This window comes from Triticum dicoccoides, chromosome 3A (assembly GCF_002162155.2).
Source record: "Triticum dicoccoides isolate Atlit2015 ecotype Zavitan chromosome 3A, WEW_v2.0, whole genome shotgun sequence".
In the NCBI taxonomy this organism is placed as follows: domain Eukaryota; kingdom Viridiplantae; phylum Streptophyta; class Magnoliopsida; order Poales; family Poaceae; genus Triticum; species Triticum dicoccoides.
Window position 1 is genome coordinate 614778235 of NC_041384.1, and position 10558 is coordinate 614788792.

The window sequence follows — 10558 nt, forward strand, 5'->3', positions numbered from 1 at the left end:
GCCTCGTGAGGAATCAATGGAAGGCTGACCGGCGGCAAACTTGGCATTGATTCCCCGCGGGAAAACGAGGCGTTCGCAGGACGACGAGGCGAGTGTCGCTGACTCGGCGGGCCCGTGACTCTTTCGCGCCAAAACCATTTCACCCGGCGCCCCCGAGCGCCCTCCAGCGCGTCGGGTTCGGCCTGGGTCCGCCGGCGCCAAATTCGGTCCGAGCCGGCGAAAATTGGGCTTCTGGGGCGTGACTGGGCCGATTTTTGTGCGCCGGCGTGAAAAAAACACCTGGAGAGGGTGTGTTGGGGGCTCGGCTGGAGATGCTCTAAAGGATAAAACTTGTCATCTCGACTAGGGTTGAGGACAAGCGGCTCTTTATTTCAAGCCATGTGTTTAACTCCAACGCGAATCATTAAATCGCCCGAATGGTGGACAGTTTTAGTCATTCAACGGCGGTCATCAAATTTGTTTGGATAGGTTCACGCGTTCGTAATCCCTCGAACCGATACCAAGCTGGAACAGATTTGTGGAGAGTCTAGACGTCCGCCATGTCGGACTCCCACAACGCAAACCCACCGAAAACCCACACTCCTGCTGCGTCTGCTCCACCTTGACCGCATTCACTTCAATATGCCAGCATCCCGCATACCCACATTCATCGCGATGTGGATCGAAAAGCCTCCTCTGAGGCAAATCGTCCTCTTAGAGTCTTATACCCGATCCCGGCGAGTCTCGCAGGGGTATTCCCTTGGGTACGGCGTCTCGCTTGCGATGGTGTCCTCCTCAGATGCAAACTCAGCGATCAGCGGCGGTGGCGGCGGCAGCAAATCCCGATCTGGAGAACTTTTTCGACCAACTGGATCTCAATGATGAGGAATTTGATGATGTGGAGATAGATGAAGAGGACCCGGAGATCTAGGAAAGCATTCGTTGGTTAGCCCTAGCTAGGGTTCATACCAACAAAACTTTCTCCCCATCAGCCTTTTACAAGGAGATGAGGGCGGCTTGGAACCACACGCTAAGTGTTAGATTCCGGCCGATCGGGCCGAACAGATTCATCGTCCAGGACTCGTTCTTGGGGGACTGGGAACGGATCATGAAGTAAGGTCCATGGTTATGTTGGAAATATGCCCTAGAGGCAATAATAAATTGATTATTATTATATTTCCTTGTTCATGATAATCGTTTATTATCCATGCTAGAATTGTATTGATAGGAAACTCAGATACATGTGTGGATACATAGACAACACCATGTCCCTAGTAAGCCTCTAGTTGACTAGCTCGTTTATCAATAGATGGTTACGGTTTCCTGACCATGGACATTGGATGTCGTTGATAACGGGATCACATCATTAGGAGAATGATGTGATGGACAAGACCCAGTCCTAAGCCTAGCACAAGATCATGTAGTTCGTATGCTAAAGCTTTTCTAATGTCAAGTATCATTTCCTTAGACCATGAGATTGTGCAACTCCCGGATACCGTAGGAGTGCTTTGGGTGTGCCAAACGTCACAACGTAACTGGGTGGCTATAAAGGTACACTACGGGTATCTCTGAAAGTGTCTGTTGGGTTGGCATGAATCGAGATTGGGATTTTGTCACTCCGTGTAAACGGAGAGGTATCTCTGGGCCCACTCGGTAGGACATCATCATAATGTGCACAATGTGACCAAGGGGTTGATCATGGGATGATGTGTTACGGAACGAGTAAAGAGACTTGCCGGTAACGAGATTGAACAAGGTATCGGTATACCGATGATCGAATCTCGGGCAAGTACCATACCGCTAGACAAAGGGAATTGTATACGGGATTGATTGAGTCCTTGACATCGTGGTTCATCCGATGAGATCATCGTGGAACATGTGGGAGCCAACATGGGTATCCAGATCCCGCTGTTGGTTATTGACCGGAGAACATCTCGGTCATGACTACATGTCTCCCGAACCCGTAGGGTCTACACACTTAAGGTTCGATGACGCTAGGGTTATAAAGGAAGTTTGTATGTGGTTACCGAATGTTGTTCGGAGTCCCGGATGAGATCCCGGACGTCACGAGGAGTTCCGGAATGGTCCGGAGGTAAAGATTTATATATAGGAAGTCCTGTTTCGGCCATCGGGACAAGTTTCGGGGTCATCGGTATTGTACCGGGACCACCGGAAGGGTCCCGGGGGCCCACCGGGTGGGGCCACCTGCCCCGGGGGCCACATGGGCTGTAGGGGGTGCACCTTGGCCTACATGGGCCAAGGGCACCAGCCCCTAGAGGCTCATGCGCCAAGATATAGGAAAAAGGGGAGAGTCCTAAAGGGGGAAGGCACCTCCGAGGTGCCTTGGGGAGGATGGACTCCTCCCCCCCTCTTAGCCGCACCCCTTCCTTGGAGGAAGGGGCAAGGCTGCGCCTCCCCCCTCTCCCCTGCCCCTATATATAGTGGAGGGGAGGGAGGGCATCCATACCTGAGCCCTTGGCGCCTCCCTCCCTCCCGTGACACCTCCTCCTCTCCCGTAGGTGCTTGGCGAAGCCCTGCAGGATTGCCACGCTCCTCCATCATCACCACGCCGTTGTGCTGCTGCTGGATGGAGTCTTCCTCAACCTCTCCCTCTCTCCTTGCTGGATCAAGGCGTGGGAGACATCGTCGAGCTGTACGTGTGTTGAACGCGGAGGTGCCGTCCGTTCGGCACTAGGATCATCGGTGATCTGAATCACGACGAGTACGACTCCATCAACCCCGTTCACTTGAACGCTTCCGCTTAGCGATCTACAAGGGTATGTAGATGCACTCTCCTTTCTACTCGTTGCTGGTCTCTCCATAGATAGATCTTGGTGACACGTAGGAAAATTTTGAATTTCTGCTACGTTCCCCAACAGTGGCATCATGAGCTAGGTCTATTACGTAGATTCTTTGCACGAGTAGAACACAAAGTAGTTGTGGGCGTCGATATTGTTCAATATGCTTGCCGTTACTAGTCTTATCTTGATTCGGCGGCATCGTGGGATGAAGCGGCCCGGACCAACCTTACACGTACGCTTACGTGAGACCGGTTCCACCGACAAACATGCACTAGTTGCATAAGGTGGCTGGCGGGTGTCTGTCTCTCCCACTTTAGTCGGATCGGATTCGATGAAAAGGGTCCTTATGAAGGGTAAATAGCAATTGGCATATCACGTTGTGGTTCATGCGTAGGTAAGAAACGTTCTTGCTAGAAACCCATAGCAGCCACGTAAAACATGCAAACAACAATTAGAGGACGTCTAACTTGTTTTTGCAGGGTATGCTATGTGATGTGATATGGCCAAGAAGAATGTGATGAATGATATGTGATGTATGAGATTGATCATGTTCTTGTAATAGGATTCACGACTTGCATGTCGATGAGTATGACAACCGGCAGGAGCCATAGGAGTTGTCTTTATTTATTTGTGACCTGTGTGTCAACTTAAACGTCATGTAATTACTTTACTTTATTGCTAACCGTTAGCCATAGTAGTAGAAGTAATAGTTGGCGAGGCAACTTCATGAAGACACGATGATGGAGATCATGATGATGGAGATCATGGTGTCATGCCGGTGACGATGATGATCATGGAGCCCCGAAGATGGAGATCAAAAGGAGCAAAGTGATGATGGCCATATCATGTCACTATTTGATTGCATGTGATGTTTATCATGTTTATACATCTTGTTTGCTTAGTACGACGGTAGTAAATAAGATGATCCCTTACCACAATTTCAAGAAGTGTTCTCCCCTAACTGTGCACCGTTGCGACAGTTCGCTGTTTCAAAACATCACGTGATGATCGGGTGTTTTATTCAGACGTTCAAATACAACGGGTGTTGACGAGCCTAGCATGTACAGACATGGCCTCGGAACACACGCGAAACACTTAGGGTTAACTTGACGAGCCTAGCATGTACAGACATGGCCTCGGAACACGGAGACCGAAAGGTCGAGCATGAGTCGTATAGAAGATACGATCAACATGAAGATGTTCACCGATGATGACTAGTCCGTCTCACGTGATGATCGGACACGGCCTAGTTTGACTCGGATCATGTAATCACTTAGATGACTAGAGGGATGTCTATCTGAGTGGGAGTTCATAAGATGAACTTAATTATCCTGAACATAGTAAAAAGGATTTTGCAAATTATGTCGTAGCTCACGCTATAGTTCTACTGTTTAGATATGTTCCTAGAGAAAAATTAGTTGAAAGTTGATAGTAGCAATTATGCGGACTAGGTCCGTAAACTGAGGATTGTCCTCATTGCTTCATAGAAGGCTTATGTCCTTAATGCACCGCTCAGTGTGCTGAACCTCGAACGATGTCTGTGGTTGTTGCGAACATCTGACATACACATTTTGATAACTACGTGATAGTTCAGTTAAACGGTTTAGAGTTGAGGCACCAAAGACGTTTTTGAAACATCGCGAAACATATGAGATGTTTTGAGGGCTGAAATTGGGATTTCAGGCTCGTGCCCATGTCAAGAGGTATAAGACCTCCGATGACTTTCTTAACCTGCAAACTAAGGAGAAAAGCTCAATTGTTGAGCTTGTGCTCAGATTGTCTGAGTACAACAATCATTTGAATCGAGTGGGAGTTGATCTTCCAGATAAGATAGTGATGGTTCTCCAAAGTCATTGCCACCAAGCTGTTAGAGCTTCGTGATAAACTATAACATATCAGGGATAGATATGATGATCCTTGAGGTATTCGCGATGTTTGACACCGCGAAAGTAGAAATCAAGAAGGAGCATCAATTGTTGATGGTTGGTGAAACCACTAGTTTCAAGAAGGGCAAGGGCAAGAAGGGATACTTCATGAAACGGCAAATCAGCTGCTGCTCTAGTGAAGAAACCCAAGATAAAACCCAAACCCGAGACTAAGTGCTTCTGTAATAAGGGGAACAACCACTAGAGCAGAATTACCCTAGATACTTGGTAGATAAGAAGGCTGGCAAGGTCGATAGAAGTATATTGGATATACATTGTGTTAATATGTACTTTGCTAGTACTCCTAGTAGCACTAGGGTATTAGATACCGGTTCGGTTGCTAAGTGTTAGTAACTCGAAACAAAAGGCTGCGGAATAAACGGAGACTAGCTAAAGGTGAGATGACGATATGTGTTGGAAGTTTTTCCAAGTTTGATGTGATCTAACATCGCACGCTCCCTCTACCATCAAGATTAGTATTAAACCTGAATAAGTGCTCTTGCACCTAAAGGAATGGTTTATTGAATTTTGATCGTAGGGATACACATTTTCATGCCAAAAGATATAAGATAGTAATGATAGTACCACCTACTTGTGGCACTACCACGTAAGTCATATCGGTATAAAACGCATGAAGAAGCTCCATGTTGATGGATCTTTGGACTCACTCGTTTTAGAAAAGTTTGAGACATGCGAACCATGTCTATTGGTGTATATGCATGAAGAAACTCCATGCAAATGGACCGTTTGACTCACTTGATTTTGAATCACTTGGGACATGCAAATCATACCACATGGGCAAGATGACTGAAAAGCCTCGTTTTCAGTAAGATGGAACAAAATAGCAACTTGTTGGAAGTAACACATTTTGATGTGTGCAGTCCAATGAGTGCTGAGGCATGCAGTGAATATCGTTATGTTCTTACTTCACAGATGATTCGAGTAGATGTTGAGTATATTTACTTGATGAATCACGAGTCTGAATTATTGAAAGGTTCAAATAATTTCAGTGTGAAGTTGAAAGATCGTCGTGACAAGAGGATAAAAGCTCTATGATATGATCATAGAGATGAATATCTGAATCACGAGTTTGGCACAGAATTAAGACATTGTGGAAATTGTTTCACAATTAATACCGCCTGGAACACCATAGTGTGATGGTGTGTCCGAACATGATAGTTGCACCCTATTGGATATGATGCATACCATGATGTCTCTTATCGAATTACCACAATAGTTTATGGGTTGGGCATTAGAGACAACCACATTCACTTTAAATAGGGCACCACGTAATTCCGATGAGATGACACCGTATGAATTATGGTTTAGAGAAACCTAAGTTGTCGTTTCTTAAAAGTTTGGGGCTGCAACGCTTATATGAAAAAGTTTCAGGTTGATAAGCTCGAACCCAAAGCGGATAAAATGCATCTTCATAGGAAACCCAAAATAGTTGGGTATACCTCCTAATTCAGATCCGAAAGCAATATGGATTGTTTCTAGAGTCGGGTCCTTTCTCGAGGAAAAGTTTCTCTCGAAAGAATTGAGTGGGAGGATGGTGGAGACTTGATAAGGTTATTGAACCGTCACTTCAACTAGTGTATAGCAGGGCACAAAGAGTTGCTCCTGTGGCACCTACACCAATTGAAGTGGAAGCTTATGATAGTGATCATGAAACTTCGGATCAAGTCACTCCCAAACATCGTAGGATGACAAGGATGCGTACTACTTCTGAGTGGTACGTAATCCTGTCTTGGAAGTCATGTTGCTAGACAACAATGAACCTACGAGCTATGGAGAAGCGATGGTGGGCCCGGATTCCGATAAATGGCTCGAGGCCATGTAATCCGAGAGAGGATCCATATATGAAAACAAAGTGTAGACTTTGGAAGAACTACTTGATGGTCGTAAGGCTGTTAGGTACATATGGATTTTGAAAGGAAGACAGACAATGATGGTAAGTGTCACCATTGAGAAAGCTCGACTTGTCGTTAAGATGTTTTTCGACAAGTTCAAGGAGTTGACTACGATGAGACTTTCTCACTCGTAGCGATGCTAAGAGTCTGTTGGAATTATATTAGCAATTACTGCATTATTTATGAAATCTTGCAGATAGGATGTCAAAACATTGTTTCCTCGACGATTCTTGAGGAAAGGTTGTATGTGATACAACCGGAAGGTTTTGTCTATCCTGAAATATGCTAATAAGTATGCAAAGCTCCAGCAATCCTTCTGAGGACTGGAGTGAGCATCTCGGAGTTGGAATGTATGCTTGATGATGATCAAAGATTTTGGGTGTGTACAAAGTTTACGAGAAACTTGTATTTCCAAAGAAGTGAGTGGGAGCACTATAGAATTTCTGATGAGTATATGTTGTTGACATATTAATGATCAGAAATGACGTAGAATTTCTGGAAAGCATATAGGGTTATTTGGAAAGTGTTTTCAATGGAAAACCTGGATTAAAGCTACTTGAACATTGAGCATCAAGATCTATAAGGATAGATCAAAACGCTTAATAGTACTTTCAAATGAGCACATGCCTTGACGTGATCTTGAAGGTGTTCAAGATGGATCAATCAAAGAAGGAGTTCTTGCCTGAGTTGTAAGGTACGAAGTTAAGACTTAAAACTCGACCACGGCAGAATAGAGAGAAAGGACGAAGGTCGTCCCCTATGCTTAAGACGTAGGCTCTTCAGTATGCTATGCTGTGTACCGCACCTGAAGTGTGCCTTGCCATGAGTCAGTCAAGGGGTACAAGAGTGATCCATGAATAGATCACAGGACAGCGGTCAAAGTTATCCTTAGTAACTAGCGGACTAAGGAATTTTTCTCGGTTATGGAGGTGGTAAAGGAGTTCGTCGTAAAGGGTTACGTCGATGCAAGCTTAACACCTATTCGGATAGCTCTGAGTAGAGATACCGGATACGTATAATGGAGCAACAATTTAGAATAGCTCCAAGTAGAACAGTTATTTGGAATAGCTCCAAATAGAACGTGGTAGCTGCATCTAGGAGATGACATAGAGATTTGTAAAGCACACACGGATCTGAAAGGTTCAGACCCGTTGACTATAACCTCTCTCACAAGCATAACATGATCAAACCCAGAACTCATCGAGTGTTAATCACATGGTAAATGTGAACTAGATTATTGACTCTAGTAAACTCTTTGGGTGTTAGTCACATGGGGATGTGACCTTGAGTGTTAATCACATATCGATGTGAACTAGATTATTGACTCTAGTGCAAGTGGGAGACTGTTGGAAATATGCCCTAGAGGCAATAATAAATTGATTATTATTATATTTCCTTGTTCATGATAATCGTTTATTATCCATGCTAGAATTGTATTGATAGGAAACTCAGATACATGTGTGGATACATAGACAACACCATGTCCCTAGTAAGCCTCTAGTTGACTAGCTCGTTTATCAATAGATGGTTACGGTTTCCTGACCATGGACATTGGATGTCGTTGATAACGGGATCACATCATTAGGAGAATGATGTGATGGACAAGACCCAGTCCTAAGCCTAGCACAAGATCATGTAGTTCGTATGCTAAAGCTTTTCTAATGTCAAGTATCATTTCCTTAGACCATGAGATTGTGCAACTCCCGGATACCGTAGGAGTGCTTTGGGTGTGCCAAACGTCACAACGTAACTGGGTGGCTATAAAGGTACACTACGGGTATCTCTGAAAGTGTCTGTTGGGTTGGCATGAATCGAGATTGGGATTTTGTCACTCCGTGTAAACGGAGAGGTATCTCTGGGCCCACTCGGTAGGACATCATCATAATGTGCACAATGTGACCAAGGGGTTGATCATGGGATGATGTGTTACGGAACGAGTAAAGAGACTTGCCGGTAACGAGATTGAACAAGGTATCGGTATACCGATGATCGAATCTCGGGCAAGTACCATACCGCTAGACAAAGGGAATTGTATACGGGATTGATTGAGTCCTTGACATCGTGGTTCATCCGATGAGATCATCGTGGAACATGTGGGAGCCAACATGGGTATCCAGATCCCGCTGTTGGTTATTGACCGGAGAACATCTCGGTCATGACTACATGTCTCCCGAACCCGTAGGGTCTACACACTTAAGGTTCGATGACGCTAGGGTTATAAAGGAAGTTTGTATGTGGTTACCGAATGTTGTTCGGAGTCCCGGATGAGATCCCGGACGTCACGAGGAGTTCCGGAATGGTCCGGAGGTAAAGATTTATATATAGGAAGTCCTGTTTCGGCCATCGGGACAAGTTTCGGGGTCATCGGTATTGTACCGGGACCACCGGAAGGGTCCCGGGGGCCCACCGGGTGGGGCCACCTGCCCCGGGGGCCACATGGGCTGTAGGGGGTGCGCCTTGGCCTACATGGGCCGAGGGCACCAGCCCCTAGAGGCCCATGCGCCAAGATATAGGAAAAAGGGGAGAGTCCTAAAGGGGGAAGGCACCTCCGAGGTGCCTTGGGGAGGATGGACTCCTCCCCCCCTCTTAGCCGCACCCCTTCCTTGGAGGAAGGGGCAAGGCTGCGCCTCCCCCCTCTCCCCTGCCCCTATATATAGTGGAGGGGAGGGAGGGCATCCATACCTGAGCCCTTGGCGCCTCCCTCCCTCCCGTGACACCTCCTCCTCTCCCGTAGGTGCTTGGCGAAGCCCTGCAGGATTGCCACGCTCCTCCATCACCACCACGCCGTTGTGCTGCTACTGGATGGAGTCTTCCTCAACCTCTCCCTCTCTCCTTGCTGGATCAAGGCGTGGGAGACATCGTCGAGCTGTACGTGTGTTGAACGCGGAGGTGCCGTCCGTTCGGCACTAGGATCATCGGTGATCTGAATCACGACGAGTACGACTCCATCAACCCCGTTCACTTGAACGCTTCCGCTTAGCGATCTACAAGGGTATGTAGATGCACTCTCCTTTCTACTCGTTGCTGGTCTCTCCATAGATAGATCTTGGTGACACGTAGGAAAATTTTGAATTTCTGCTACGTTCCCCAACAGGTTATTCCACAACATGGCGGTGCCGCTGTGCACGTATGATGGATTCAGTCGGGCTGAAGATGTGGTGTTTGATCACATGCCAATATGGCTTCAGATTCATAAGCTCTGGGATCCCTATTGCAATGAACATATTGTTGAGAAGCTGTTGAAGGGTGCTGGGAAGATCTTGGAGATGTGGCTGAATAGGAACACGAGAGGTGACTATGTGAGGGTTAGGGTGAATCACAACATCAATCACCCCCTTAATAAGTTCGTTTGTATTGCGTGAGCAAGGGAGTGTCAGGTGTACCTTGTTCAATATGAAAAATTAGCTCGTTTCTGCAAGGTGTGTGGGCTGATAGTCCATGATCATAAGGAGTGTGGTCTATGTATACATGATAAGAAACAGATGAAGTATGGGGACTGGTTGTATGCGGAGGGGCCGTCCAGGCCAAGACAAGGCGCTGCTACGAGCAGGCAACCTAGCCCCCGTCCCTCGGGTAAAGCGGGGAGCCTGCCAGCTCCTTCTGTTCCAAGGGAGGAGAGGACCGACCCGGAAACCCTAGACACGGCGACAAGCCCTCTGAAGCAGGTCACTGCCAAAATGGATGTGGACAAGGATGCAAGAAAACATCTGAATATGGATGTCGTTGAAGCAGGGATCAGCAACGCTCCTGGAGCTCCTAAAGCGTTGCTGGCTCTCACCGATGGGAGTGGGGTGGATGCTCGAGAGAACAACTCGCCAGCGAGCAGTGACTCAAGCAACAAGCAGTTGAAAATTTCGAAGACAGTGACAATAATGAGATGTTGGCGGCCTCCCTCGAGGAGGACCGTTGGACGCAATGAATATTTTGTCTTGGAACTGTC